Raw genomic sequence first — 16,471 nt, 5'->3', positions numbered from 1 at the left:
GAGATACAAACTATGCCATCTATTGATCTCAACTCAAAAGCCTTCGACAGTCCAGAATATAATCGTCTTAGAAATGAATTTCTTAATACAGCCTTACCAGATTACAAGGTTATAGACAGATTTATATACAAACGAACCAATTTTAGTTCTGGGAATTTAGATGAGTCTGACTGTTGGAAATTATGGGTTCCAGAAGATCTTCGGAAGGACGTAATATTCGCAGCACATGACATTCCAAACTCAGCGCATGGTGGCATTGCAAAAACTATTCATCGTATAAGGCAATTTTTCTTTTGGCCTAAATTAGTCACCGATGTCAAAGACTATATAAAGAATTGTTCCTTGTGTAAAACTTCTAAAGCTCCAACTTCATCGCTCCGACCTCCTATGGGTCAAATAGTTGACACCGAAAGGCCTTTCCAACGAATTTACATCGATCTAATTGGACCATTCCCTCGTTCCAAAAACGGAAATATAGGTATTCTGATCATCCTGGATCACTTTACCAAGTTCACATTTTTGAAGCCCTTGAAGAAATTTGTGGCGAAACCTATTGTAGAGTGTCTCAAGAACGAAATTTTTAATTGCTATGGTGTTCCAGAAATCATTGTTTCCGACAACGGTAGCCAGTTCAGATCTGCGGAGTTTAAGAAAATGATTGACAAATTTGGTATTGACCATAAGTTTACCGCAGTACATAGTCCTCAGTCGAATGCGAGTGAGAGGGTTAACCGCTCCATAAATGAAGCTCTCCGTTCATATATTCGCAACGATCAGCGTCAATGGGATGAGTACTTGGCCAGCATCAACTGTGCATTACGCAGCAGCGTTCACCAGACAACCGGAAGGACACCATATGAACTTTTATTCGGACAAACTATGATTACACATGGTAATGATTATAAAATTTTACGGAATTTAAAACTTCTTTCGGAGACAGACACTGAAATAGAACGTCAGGATAATTTTACAATTTTACGCGATTCAATACGAACGAAAATAAAAGAAGCATATGAACGTAATGTAAAAACCTATAATTTGAGATCACGGTTTCGAGAATTTAACGTAGGTCAGATAGTAGTAAGGCGAAATTTCACTCAAAGCTCTTTAGTGAATAATTACAACGCGAAACTTGCACCTACTGGTATAAAAGCCGTAGTAAAGAGACGAATTGGCAAGGTTAATTATGAACTTGAGGATGTCAACGGTGGTTACACTGCAGTATATCATGTTAAGGATATATGGGTGTGAGTTTTTAGTAATTCTAATATTTGCTTGTCTCCTTTTTCAGTTGAAATCCTGTGGCTTGCCTAGTATTTCATCTGTTTTGTGATGGTGACAATTTCCATGGGTATTGGAATTGATTTTTTGATAAATTCATTGTTACAAATTAATAGTTTTACTAATGTTTTAGTCTGGGTGTAGGAATTGTTTATTGAAATTTGTTTTAAAATATTTAAAAGTTAATTGAGCTGGCACTGATTTTATTTGTTTTGGATTGTCAAAATTTTTGAAAATTTTCATCAAACGAAAACTATAATTCAATTGAAAAGGTTCAACATACGGATAAAATTAGTTTCAATTTGTTTTTCAACATCAATTTTTTTAAAAAAAAAAAAAACGGATTCTAAAGAAATCCTTATATTGTGGTTGAAGGAACGCAAATATTACTTGCGAAAACGGATTTTATTTCTACTTTGGTAAGATTATTAGATTCGTTTGAATTCTGGAGTTTAATTGTTGTAATTTTTTTATTAGGGTTTTGAAAATTGGCTTTATCCTTGTATAGAAAAATTGCAATTGCCTTGTTTGTTTTAATATCCTGCGGATTTTAATTAAATTAATCAATTTCAAATTGTTTGGCCGAGGAAAAGTTTGCAGATTTTGGTGCTTTATCTTTGGCGTTGTCGTTATTGGAAACCACCCTGACAAGGAGTGGAACTGGCCAATTTTAGATATCCTACATTGTTTATAACAACTATTTTCGTAACCCTTTTAATATTTAACCTGATTTATAAATAATCTGAACCAGAACATTCATTTGAATTAAAATCATTCTCGTTGGCCATATTAACATTTTAACATAATCATCTGAGGTGACCAGCTTCATTTTGATCTTAATTTTTACTTAATTTTTTATTCAAATCTTCATAACGTAATTTTATAATTCTTTTCGTGTTTATATTTTTATTTGTGTTCAAATTCTTTAACTTAATTCCAATTTTTTTTGTTTAATTTCTGTGTAATATAAAAAAAATATGGTCACCTAAATTTAATTTTCGGTTTTAAAAACATTGTATTTTAACAAGTTTAATTTATTATTACATCTATAATCTAACTCCCTTCAGTTTATACAAAAACATCTTTATACGGACACCCTACATACAAGCACTACAACACCTCACATAACCCAACAAACATTCATATTAAACATTTAAACTTACACTTTACATAAAATTATTTAATTATATAAATGGTTGAATAAATACAAGCAACGTTCTTCTGTCATCCGGCGCCTGCTGACTACGTTGGACCATAAAAAATGTAAGTTTTGACAAATTGTTATTATTATCAACCATTTTCTTATTTTTCTTTATACACACTAACACTATAATTTTATAATCGTAATATTAATATAAATTCAAATATTAATTAATATTTCGAAATTGTTAATTGTTAAAGTTTTGTTGATTTAATTTAAATATTATAAAACCCTATTAATATTACGTTTATACATATCACCCAACAAACATTTCATGTCACCATGTTTCAAATTAAAACCTCCTATTATTATATGTAAAATTTGTTGAATTTCTAAATTCATTTCCAACTAATTAACCTATTAATGGTGACCAAATTTTAATTTTTTTTTTGAAATATATTAATTATTGATACAATTTAGTATATAATTTTTATTGATTATCGTTTATTTAAATTCTATAAATAAAATAATCCTTTTTGTTATGATTTCAAATATGAAATATTGAATCGTTATTATTCTAATTACGAAAGGTGAAGTTAAGGTATGGGTCATTTAGAGTAGTTCATTTTGTTTAAGTTTTTATTAGGGCTGACAAATAATATGGTTCTCTGTCAGCATGGTGGGTGGGTATCGGATAGGTATAGCAAATTCCATCTTAAGCTATACCAGTATCATTAACCATTTTCCTTTCTTCCTGTTTGTATGCATTACTTTGTGGGTTATCGGCTACCTAAAGTAAAATCTTTTGTAACTGGTTCAAAACATGTAAATTCTTTTGATAATTTGAGAACTTAACACACCCCCCCAACGACGAGCATAGCCGAATTAATAGGTAGCATTGTTCTCAAGGTAATACCCCTATTCTAAGAATCGTTACACGTTGTAATGAGATATACAGTGGTGGTCAAAACATATGCAACTAGAAACAGAATTTTACAAAAGTAGTTTAAACTAGTTTTAAAGGTCAACAAAAATATTCATTTGCTTATAATATTTGTTTATTAGTGCTTTAAAAATGAGAATATGGAATTTAATTCAGAATTTTTTGCATTGAAAAGAAAAAAAATTAAAAAAACTACGAATGGGTTTATATTTCAATGGCCAAAACATATGCAACTAATTGCTTCTAAAACATTTATGTCTATAAAACTTAATATTTGGTGGCAAATCCTATATTTTCAATGACGGCCTTACATCGGCCTTACATGAAGCTATCATATTGGCAATAAAATTTGCAGGAATAGCGTTCCAAGCATCCACCAATCCTTGAAACATAATATCTGAATTAGTGCAATTTTCGGGGTCGATTCTTTGATTAACGATTTCCCAAAAGTTCTCAATGGGATTTAAATCCGGTAATTGTGGTGGCCTTTCCATTACTGAAACTCTTTCTTGTGCTAACCTCGATTTAACAACATGTGAAGAGTGCTTGGGGTCGTTATCGTACTGAATAACTCATGGAAGAGGCATATTATCCTCAGAATTTGGAAGCATTATTCTTTCCAAGATGTCTCTATAGATAAATCCATCCATTATTTCATTAATTCTGAGCTATGGGCCACCTCCAGCATCTGAAAAACAACTCCCATACCATTACGTTGCATCCTGCATGCTTCAACGACGTTTCCCTACGCGCAAAAAACCGCTTATATCAAAACGTAATCAAAATAAACGTTTGAAGTTTGCTATGGAGCATTTAAATTGGTCAGAAAACAAATGGACGACTGTCCTATTTAGCGACGAATCCGAATTTAATATCATCTGAAGTGATTTCATGTGTTACGTAAGACGACCAGTTACGCGGCTTCAAGCACGATTCTGCAAAAAGACAGTGAAACATGGAGGATGCAACGTAATGGTATGGGGGCTGTTTATAAGCTGCTGGAGTTGGCCCATCGCTTAAAATTAATGAAATAATGGATGGATTTATCTATAGAGACATCTTGGAAAGAATAATGCTTCCAAATTCTGAGGATAATATGCCTCTTCCATGAGTTATTCAGTACGATAACGACCCCAAGCACTCTTCACATGTTGTTAAATCGAGGTTAGCACAAGAAAGAGTTTCAGTAATGGAATGGCCACCACAATTACCGCATTTAAATCCCATTGAGAACTTTTGGGAAATCGTTAATCAAAGAATCGACCCCGAAAATTGCACTAATTCAGATATTATGTTTCAAGGATTGGTAGATGCTTGGAACGCTATTCCTGCAAATTTTATTGCCAATATGATAGCTTCATGTAAGGCCGATGTAAGGCCGTCATTGAAAATATAGGATTTGCTACCAAATATTAAGTTTTATAGACATAAATGTTTTAGAAGCAATTAGTTGCATATGTTTTGGCCATTGAAATATCAACCCATTCGTAGTTTTTTTAATTTTTTTTCTTTTCAATGCAAAAAATTCTGAATTAAATTCCATATTCTCATTTTTAAAGCACTAATAAACAAATATTATAAGCAAATTAATATTTTTGTTGACCTTTAAAACTAGTTTAAACTACTTTTGTAAAATTCTGTTGCTAGTTGCATATGTTTTGACCACCACTGTAAATTACAAAATTTGGTTAAAAAATGTTAAAATTATAACAAATTCGCCAGACCATATTAACGTGTTTCAGGCCACTTGAACAAAAAATTTAGGAAAAAAAATTAACATATTTCGAGAAAAATTAAAATAAAAGCTAATTTTTATTTAAAATATATCCGTATTTACTTGTGTATGAGTTTTTGTCTTCGTAGGGTACCGTTAACCTATTCGCAGGTATGGCCAAAAAAAAATATTTGTTTAATAGGGGGGGTCAGACGGCATTGATTGTGTATTGGGACATGTATTCGACACATATGTATGGAATTCCATGTCTATGTCAAAATTCACTTTATACATACGATTCATAATTTCCACGTTCAAACGTACATATGTAATTGCATGTGACATAACCTCTATTAGTTTATATGTTTGTTGTTTTTAACAATATATTTATTTAAAACATTTTTAAATAACAATAAATATATTCAATGCAATAAAACTTATTTTGTTATGATTTTTCTTTACTCTTTTTTGTTTTGTTTTTTTTATTTTGCACTCACACAGTGTTGTATTTCAAAATACAACACTGTTATACACACGAAAATAGAACATCCCAGCAGTTAAGCAAGTAGTCAATGTATCCCTTAAAGACAGTAATTGTCACAAATGTCTTATCACTTGGCTAACTCCAATTTATATATTTTGGTCATTTGACACGTGTGTGCACTTTGTAGTGCAGAGAGAAGACAATTGATTACTTTATACATCCCAAGTAATCTAGCGTGAAGACAATTGACACTTAAGTGTCTCTAAGTAATCTGAAGTGTAGTCACTTTAAACGTTTTGTGAGTAATTCGTACAAACTGGTTTTATACAAATTGTGTTGATATAATTCTCATACAGTTTATTTTTATTTTTGCTTAATTATCTGGTATCCCATGTAACATAGCATGAAGTCAATAGTCACTTTAGTGTCTCTTAAGCGCACCATACACTATCAAAATACTCATCAAGCACTATGGTAGTATTAGTGAAAATGTGTTTGTATGTGTGACACCGACAACGCTTGATGGAAAATCAAAAACATTTTGATTTTTAGCATGCTTGATATCACTTTTTGATAGTAAGTAAGTAAGTAAACACTTTATTGAGACTTTTTTTTTTTAATATGAGATACAAACGACCGTATAACAAAATATAATCTTAGAACTATTATTGTCTTATTCTAATACACTATGTGTGAGGCAAAAGCAACTTGCTTAAAAAAATGAATAAGTAAAAGCGAACAGCTCAATATATGAAAAAAAATGCTTGCTCCCGGCATTAGGTGTGACGAACAGAGCGATAGTCTGTAAACAAAATAAATAAACATAAAACTAAATAACACTTAAACTAAACAGCTGTTAATAACAATAACAAACAGAGAACATTTATATCACAGAATGTTAACGAATTGTAAATATTACAAAGTGTAAAAAGTTCATAAATTGGAATAAATAAAATTAATTATAATAATATAAAATAGACAATCATTAGTATTCGAAAATACAAATTGTATAATAAAATAAATGTATAAATAAAATATCACAGTTTCTTTCTTATTTCCTTCCTTTCAGCCCCTATGGGAGCCTGGGAGTGTTTCCCTGTAGAAATCCGGTAGTATAAGCTGAACGGGATCGTCGTTGTCAATTAATTGGTTCAAAATACCTATTGGAGACAGGTAAGTACATCTTGACCACTCTATTTCCTTCTCAAACTCATACATATCGTTCATCAGTGTATTTTCATGGAGAGCTAAATTATCAGCAAATTTCCTCTGGAGCCGTAAGGCGTATTTGCAGAGTGGTACCACAGCAGATTGTCCATAAATGTATGTATTAGAAAATCGTTTTGTATAGCTTTGAAAATTCCTGCCAATACATTTCCTTAGTATTCTTCGCTCAAAAATTTCCAATTCCCTGGCCACCGTTGGAGAGATAGAGAACCATATGGGGAATGCATATATGAGTGTCGGCCTGATAGCTACTTTATAAAGAAGAAGTTTTGTCGCCTGTGGAAGATATTTGCTGTTCATTAAACCGGAAAACATACCCGATATTCTCTTGGCCCTCGTTAAGAACAATCTGGCATGATTATTAAATTTCATTAACTTGTTAAAATTAACGCCCAGGTACTTAATGGTGTCCTTAAATGGAATATCCATATCGTCAAGAGAGAGCTGCAAAATTTTGCTCTCTGGAACCACAAATCTGGCACATTTACCAGAAGCATTTCTCAGGCAGATGGCTTCAGATTTGGCTGCATTAATCCTGATTCCCCAAGATTTGTAAAAAGAATTTACAACACCAAGATGGAACGCCGCGTTAGTAAGCGCTTGTATTGGAGATTCATTATGTGAGTAGATTAAACAATCGTCTGCATACAATATAGCCTTTGAGTTCTCAGTTGAATGCGGAAAATCGTGGAGAAATAAATTGAATAGAAAGGGTGCCAAAACACTACCCTGGGGGACACCACTCTTTACGCTATCGAAACTGGAGGATGAACCGTTTATCTGAACACAAAATTTACGGTCGGAGAAATAACTTTGAAATAGCTTTATAAGATAAGGATCAACTCCTAGCTCCACCAGTTTATACAATATTCCCTTATGCCAAGCGGAATCGAATGCTTTTTCAATGTCTAACGATAAAGCTACCGTACATATTTTATCTCTCAGTTTTTTTGTGATGTCACCGTGGAATTTCAGAAGAGCATGTTGAGTCGAGTGAAATTGTTTGAAGCCAAATTGAAATGCAGATATCGGACTAACTATGAATTCTCCTTCCAGTTTATCCTTCAAGACGTGTTCAAATATCTTTCCAATGTTTGAGAGCATTGAAATAGGGCGAAAATCTTCAATATTGTTGCTGTTCTCCTTTTTCCTCAACGGAATTATCTTAGCCGATTTCCACACAGCTGGAAAATAGTAATTGTTAATACAATTATTAAAGATGATGGTAAGTAGCTTTATTGCCGTATCAGGTAGCTTTTTTATAAGGAAATTTGAAATTTCATCCATGCCGCTTGATTTTTTGTTGTTAATTTCACGTATAATATCTTTTACAGACCCAACATTAGTAAAGTGGTATGCATCTTGGTTTTCAACAGAGTTAAATAATCCATCGAACGAGTAAATATGCTGGGGAATGACATCAACACAAGACGAAATACGGGCATCTATATCCGCAATGGCTCCTTCCGGAATATTTTCGCTGTATACTGTTGCATAGTATTCTCGGAAGTGCTCCGAAATTTCAGATTCATTGGAGATAATGGTGTTGTTGACACAAACTGATTTGCAAAATGTTGACTTTCTTTTTCCCATTAGTTTATATACTTCCTTGAACGCAGATGGGCCTGGTTTAATTTTCTCAAGTTTACTATTAAAACTCTTCGCTTGTTCGATAATTACTAGTTCTTTTATAATCGTCCTTAAAAGCTGGACTTGCTTCGATAGTATAATATACTCCTGACTCATCCTGTTTCCGGTGCGATGATAAATCCTTTTTAACTCTTTTTGCCATCTATGCTTTACTTTAAAGAATTTTCTTATATTCTCAGAAAGTGGTAATTTGTTGTTCTTTATTTCAATTTTTTCCGTGTGGTTGTTATGAGCAGTTATTAAGTTGGTATTAAACACATTTATCAATCGGTCAATTTCATGATTCTCAATATTTCTATTCTCAGAAGGTAATAGACTGCAAGAGACATTTTCCATTTCGCGCTGAAAAAGGTTCCAATTGGTATTCTTGTAGGATGTATAACGGCGAGGTATTTGTAAAATGAATTCACAGGATTCTAATCTTAATTCCAATTGGATGGGATAATGGTCTGAGAACGAAGAAAGACTTGATGTTCTAAAATTATCAGAGCTGGTGTTAATTACATGAGGACTTAGTAAAAAGTGGTCAAGAAAAGATGAGCCATTCGGATACGAAGGCGTAATGTCGCAAAGCCGAACCACATCTAAAGCGTTATCAAGGAGCCAACTTTTGAGTACCTTTCCGTTGCCATTTTCAATTAAATCGCCCCAAACCGGATTCTTGGCATTTAGGTCACCACCTAATATAAAACCATCAAATCCACTGGCCATATCTAAAATTTTACTTAGTCCATCGGAGAGAGAAGAAGAAGTATAGTTGCACGGAATATATATGGAACCAATTAAAAACTTTTTACGTATTTCATTTATGTTAAAATCCACTTGAATAAAAATTCCATTGAATCCAATGTTGGAAATATCTATAAGATTGTAAGAAATTGTGTTCTTTATTGCTATAGCCACTCCAATATGTGAGCCGTCATATATGAAACTATAACCATTAAGTCTTACATTACCAGTTCTGCGTAGATGGCACTCTTGGATGAATGCGATGTCAATTTGGTTATGAAAAAGAGTATTCAAGAGATCAATTTGTCTACTTGTATCAACAAGAGATCTGACATTGAAGGTAAGAAAATTTATGTGTCTAGGGCCCATAAACGCTTTTAACTTTGTTAAGGAGGCTCAAAAATAAAGATTTGGCCTCAGGTTTTGACATAGATTTATATTCACATAGAAATTTATTTATCTCACGATCCAATGACTGTTCTTCTGGTTCCATAAAAAATTCAGCAAGCTTTAAAAGTTCGTCTATAATGGTCGATTTTTGTTTCTGAGGATTTACGATATTCCTCTGACTATGGTGGAATAAACTCGCAAAAGACTTTCCTGGAGAAATTAGAGGGGAGTTGATAGCCCTATGGACGTTTTCCTTAGCAATAGTTTTTACCTCCCGAGCTTTATTAATCCGTTCATTTCTTCCCGACACAAACTTCTTATAGGCTGAACAACCTCTCCAATTTGCTGGGTGGCCAGATTCGCCACAGTTGACACAAGTGGGCTCAGTGTCATCATTAAGTTGATTGCGGGGGCAAGCACCAGGATCATGTGTCGCATCACATTTTACACATTTAAAAGCAGAGTTGCAGTTTCGGGAAATGTGACCCCAATGCTGGCACCTGTGACATTGTATTTCCTTTTCCTTCCTTTTCGGTTTTTCCCACCCTATGCATTGGTTTAGTAAAAATTTTATTGATGAGACATCACCCAATTTTTTACCGGGTACCAGTGTAATAAGAAAAAGACCTGTGTCCAAATTATTTTTTTTGGAATAAGTTGTCGTAAATTTAGTTACTTTAGAAACTATGCCAGGAAATGTTTCATCCAATGCGGCTTTTATGTCATCTACTTCGGTACTGTAATATAGACCACGGAGAACCAGCGACACTTGTTTCATTTCTTTTGGGGTAAATGAATAAGAATTAATTTTCTTTTCCCTCAATAAATTCATCATTTCAGCATGAACGGATGCATCTGAAAGATAAAGTTTGGCTTTATGATTATTAACATTCTTTATCTTAAAACAAATTTTAGGTGTTTTTGCTTCCAGCTGCTGACACAAAAGTCCAACGTTCACATTATATAGAAAGATAGGCGGGCAAAAAGGTTTATCAGCAGGTTTCACAGGCTGCGCCTTTGCAATGTTGTTGCGTTTAGCAGTTGTGGCAGTGTTGTTGCATTCAAATTCTAAGTCTGCAAGAATAGAAAATCTGTTTTGCGATGTCGGGAACCTTCCGTTCAAACTTGAAACGTCAATACTAGTTGGTGGAGTCGCATCCAGTCTCTTCCTCTTCACACATATGTCCTCCAAACCATTCTCGTCATCAGTGGATAAAGGTAAATTAACGGCAGGGCCATTTTCCTCATATTCAGCATCCATCCCAAGAGAAGAAAAACACTTCTCCATACAATTACGGTTGTTGCCAGTACAGGTTTACTGATCGTAATCTCCAATAAATTAAATTCAGGTAATAAAATACCAAAATTCGCAAAAAAAAAAGAAAAATTAAATATATAAAACAAAATTTTGTTATAAGCACGTCTATCCAGCTCAACGTCAAGATGTCAGTCCTCACTTTTTGATAGTGTATGGTGTTTTCTCATCAATCACGAAGTCATTTACAAAAATATTTCAAGGCGTGAGGTTGATGAGCGTGTCGGATGAAGAGAATAATTAATAAAAAAAATAATATTACATATTTCGCTTATTATTTTGATTTTATTCTCAACATGTTCTCGTTATTGCAATTAAAGTTGCATACGATATTGACATTTTTAAATACATTTTAGTGCAAATAAAAATTAAATATAATTCCCGCTATTGGTGTTAACACCACAAAATCGAAAATAAAATGCAGATTGACGAGTCATCAATCAAGTGTACATCAAATCATCAAATTACACGTACACGAAAGTGACATCAAGCATTTTGATAGTGTATGGTGCCCTTTAGTAACCTATGGAGAAGTCACTTCATACTTTTTTTTTGTACTGCACTTTATTTTACCGACCAGAAGCGTTGACTACTTTCGACCAGCTATCAGATAGTCACATTGTATCAAAAGAGTCAATTGAACATGTACGTGTTAAAATAACTAGTCAAGTAGCTGATCAAGTAACCAGTTACAAAGCTAGTAAGGTAACTGACGCTATGTAACCAGTATGTGAATCTAATGCGTTGCCTACTTTGGACCAGCTATTAGACAGTCCCATTGTAATCAAAAAGAGACAATTGACCCCCTTCCTAGGACATGCCCGTGTTAAAATGACTAGTCACGTGGCTATCGAAGTAACTAGCTGGCTATCGACAGTACTAGTTCAGTACTGTCTCGTCGAACTGCTGGGATGCTCTAATTGCCAAAAATGTCACGAGTAATACACATGTATTTTACATACACAAAGTTTCATATGGATCACATGGTATGTATATGTTTACATGTGGAAAAATGTCCCAATACATGGCACAAAACACAAGCAATACATGCCGTCTGACCCCCCTTTAACGGCCGTTTCGAATCTCCATTTTCAAATTTTTAAAAATTTTGTTAAACAAATTTCAGAATTTTTTTATCATCATATTGGGATTTATTGAGATCATAATAGGGGAAAAAATATGAAAAAATTATGTCAATACCTCTTACAGTTTTTCCGTACCTGCGATTAAAATTTTGCGATTTTCAATAAAAACTAATTTGTTGTCCATATTTTGGCGAATGAGCCCAATTTCCTTACTTTTATAAATTTTGAGTAAAACCTATTAATACTAAAATCGTTAAAATGTATAACATTTCGCTATCTTTTCATTAGAAATACCAAACACTGAAAAATTTGACCTTTGACCTTCCCGATTTAAAGGTTAACGTTTTCCGATTTTAGTAAAACTTTCAGACCATATTTAAAGTTACCAGGAGTATAATATTGTGAATAGGTTTTAATTAAAACTTTTAACAGTAAGGAAATTGGGCTCATTCGCCAAAATATGGACAAAAAATTAGTTTTTCTTGAAAATCGCAAAATTTAAATCGCAGGTACGGAAAAACTGCAAGATTTATTGGCATAATTTTTTCATATTTTTATTCCCTATTATGATCTCAATAAATCCAAATGTGATGATCAAAAAATTCTGAAATTATTTTAACAAAATTTTTAAAAATTTGAAAATGGAGATTAAAAACGGCCGTTAAAAAAAATATTTTTTTTGGCCATACCTGCGAATAGGTTGACGGTATCCTACGAAGATAAAATCTCATACACAAGTAAATACAGATATATTTTAAATATATGTATATTAGGGTGGCCCTTAATAAACGAAAGTTGGATTTTGGCCATTCTCACCCTCCAGTTTGGTGAACATTAGCAAAAAAATCATCCTGAAAAAATTTTAGGTAAATCGGTTGGGGTTAAGACGTGCCGCAAGCCCTCTGAAGTTTTGAGATGCATTTACAAGGGGAAAAAATGCATTTTTTTCAGTTTTTGTAAAAATTTTGCCATTAAAAAATTACTTTTGTAATTTAATTTAAAAGAATCGAAATGTGTACGTAATTGTCGTTCTAATGAGACATAAAAAACAGAAATCGGTCAAAAAATGTTAAAGTTATTAAAAATTCGCCAGGCCATTAACGTGTCTCAGGCCACTAGAACATGAAATGTAGGAACAAAATTAACATATTTTGAGAAATATTAAAATAAAAGCTCATTTTTACTTAAAATATGTCCATATTTACTTGTATATGAGTTTTTGTCTTCGTAGGATACCGTTAACCTATTCTTAGGTATGAACAAAAAAAATTAATTTTTTTAACGGCAGTTTCAAAACTCCATTTTCAAATTTTTAAAAATTTTGTTAAACAAATTTCAGAATTTTTTGATCATCTCATTGGGATTTATTAAGAGTATAATAGGGAATTAAATCGTGAAAAAATTATGAAAATATCTCTTATAGTTTTTCCGTACCTGCGATTTAAATTTTGAAATTTTCGAGAAAAACCAATTATTTGGCAATTTTTAGGCCAATGAGCTCTATTTTCTTACTCTTATGAATTTTAAGCAAAACTTAATTAGAATATTATAGTCCAGATAATTCAAAATATACTCTGAAACTTCTACTAAAATCGGAAGACGTTAACCCTTAAATCGTGAAGGTCAAAGGTAAAATTTTTCAATATTTGGAATTTCTCTTGGAAAGATTTCGAAATGATCGAAATGTTGTATATTTTTGGGCCGATTTTGATGAAATTTAACAAAAATATAACATAAACTCTAGGGTTTATAATAACAGCACAAGAATGGAAATTAACGCTTAATGGCACTTGGGGTTAAAATGACACCAAACTTTTAAAATCATAATTTTTTATGGTTTTAGAAGTTTGGGGTCATTTTAACACCAAGTGCTATATAGGGTTAATTTTAATTTTTCTGCTGCTTTTGTAAATACTAGGCTTTGTGTTATATTTTTGTTAAATTTCATCAAAATCGGCCCAAAAATATACAACATTTCGAACATTTCAAAATCTTTCCAAGAGAAATTCCAAATATTGAAAAATTTGACCTTTGACCTTCACGATTTAACGGTTAACGTTTTTTGATTTTAGTAAAAGTTTCAGAGTATATTTAGAATTATCTGGACTATAATATTCTAATTAAGTTTTGCTTAAAATTCATAAGAGTAAGAAAATAGAGCTCATTGGCCTAAAAATTGCCAAATAATTGGTTTTTCTCGAAAATTTCAAAATTTAAATCGCAGGTACGGAAAAACTATAAGAGATATTTTCATAATTTTTTCACGATTTAATTCCCTATTATACTCTTAATAAATCCCAATGAGATGATCAAAAAATTCTGAAATTTGTTTAACAAAATTTTTAAAAATTTGAAAATGGAGTTTTGAAACTGCCGTTAAAAAAATTAATTTTTTTTGTTCATACCTAAGAATAGGTTAACGGTATCCTACGAAGACAAAAACTCATATACAAGTAAATATGGACATATTTTAAGTAAAAATGAGCTTTTATTTTAATATTTCTCAAAATATGTTAATTTTGTTCCAACATTTCTTGTTCTAGTGGCCTGAGACACGTTAATGGCCTGGCGAATTTTTAATAACTTTAAAATTTTTTAACCGATTTCTGTTTTTTATGTTTCATTAGAACGAAAATTGCGTACACATTTCGATTTTTTTAAATTAAATTACAAAAGTAATTTTTTAATGGCAAAATTTTTACAAAAACTGAAAAAAATGCATTTTTTCCCCTTGTAAATGCATCTCAAAACTTCAGAGGGCTTGCGGCACGTCTTAACCCCAACCGATTTACCTAAAATTTTTTCAGGATGATTTTTTTGCTAATGTTCACCAAACTGGGGGGTGAGAATGGCCAAAATCCAACTTTCGTTTATTAAGGGCCACCCTAATGTATATGTATATGTATATGTATATAAAAATTGATGTTTGTATGTGTGTATGTATGTTCCGAATGAACTCAAAAACGGCTGGACGGATTTTGATGAAATTTTCAGTGAATCTTCAGAATAGCCTACCGGGTAACACTGTAAAGTCAGATTTTTGATTTTCGGTCTGTGGGCGGAGAGGTGTGTAAAAATCAAGTTTTTACATTATACCGTTAATGTCATTATATATAAAAACAGATGCGTGTATGTATGTACCATATGGACTCAAAAACGGCTGGGCCTATTTTGATAAAATTTTCAGAATCGATTTAAAGTTGCCCGGAATTTATTACAATAAGTATGATGACTACAGGAATCACAAGGATGTACTGATTGGCGTAATGAACAAACATTACTTACATTCCAGCATTTTGAAGTTCCCTAAGGAATCCCCGGGAATGTGCTGTTCGAACGGTAAAGTTATTCTGCCACAAGTTATTGAGCCATCTTAGCTGCTACTAAATTACATTTCCGGCGGCAATACTAGTTCCAAACACTTCCTTTAAAATATCCAAAAGTACAACACATGCTTTCAAATGAGGTCGGCTTCATGCCCATCTTTAAAGTTCAAGGCCAAATGTACCACAGAATTGGATCATTGCTCCCGCTTCCCAATGACGATACGAAAAATTCCAATTTATCCCTCCACAAATGAGATTTCATTTTCGGACTTCTGCCAAATGCAAATGAATACTCAAGACGTTGTCGACAAAGTATTCCCAAGTCTTAAAACCAACTACAACAATTCGGATTGCCTGTGGGAACATGCAATTTTGGTACCAACAAACTGCCTGTCGAAACAATAAAATACAAATAGATTGACACGGTAATGAACGAAGAACAAGCCGTCGATTATCCTACTGAATTTTTGAATTCATTGGATCACCGACTTTGTCCGACACTGTATATTAAATGCAATTTAAAACAGATGTTTTCTAAGGGCCAGCAACGCGGACCGGGATCAGCTAGTTTTAAATAAAAATTAGCTTTTATTTTAATTTTTCTCGAAATATATTAATTTTTTTCCCTAAATTTTTTGTTCAAGTGGCCTGAAACACGTTAATGGTCTGGCGAATTTGTAATAACTTTAACATTTTTTAACCAAATTTTGTCATTTATATCTTATTACAACGATAATTACGTACCCATTTCGATTATTTTGGATTCAATTGCAAAAGTATTTATTTAGTAGCAAAATTTTTACAAAAACTGAAAAATTTTATTTTTTCCGAATTTTGCCGATAATACAGTTTTTGGGTCATTTTGACCCAAAGGAGATTCAAGAAAACAATGCAGAAAGTTAACGAGTTTCACCTATTTATTCCATATAAAGAGTAAAATTTTGCATATATCTGAACTTTGACCTCGATGCGCGTCCAGAAATCGTTGTCCGATTTGACGAGTTTCACCTATTTATTCCATATAAAGAGTAAAATTTTGCATATATCTGAACTTTGACCTCGATGCGCGTCCAGAAATCGTTGTCCGATTTGGCTCAAATTTTCAGCATTTAACTTTTAGGCCTAGTGTCACAATATTCCACCCAGCGCTCTTCAAAATTTTAACAAAAAATTTTTTCCATACAAC

The sequence above is a fragment of the Calliphora vicina genome, chromosome 5 (genome assembly GCF_958450345.1).
Source record: "Calliphora vicina chromosome 5, idCalVici1.1, whole genome shotgun sequence".
Classification (NCBI taxonomy): domain Eukaryota; kingdom Metazoa; phylum Arthropoda; class Insecta; order Diptera; family Calliphoridae; genus Calliphora; species Calliphora vicina.
The sequence above is the reverse complement of the archived record's forward strand: the minus strand, read 5'-3'. Positions refer to the sequence as shown.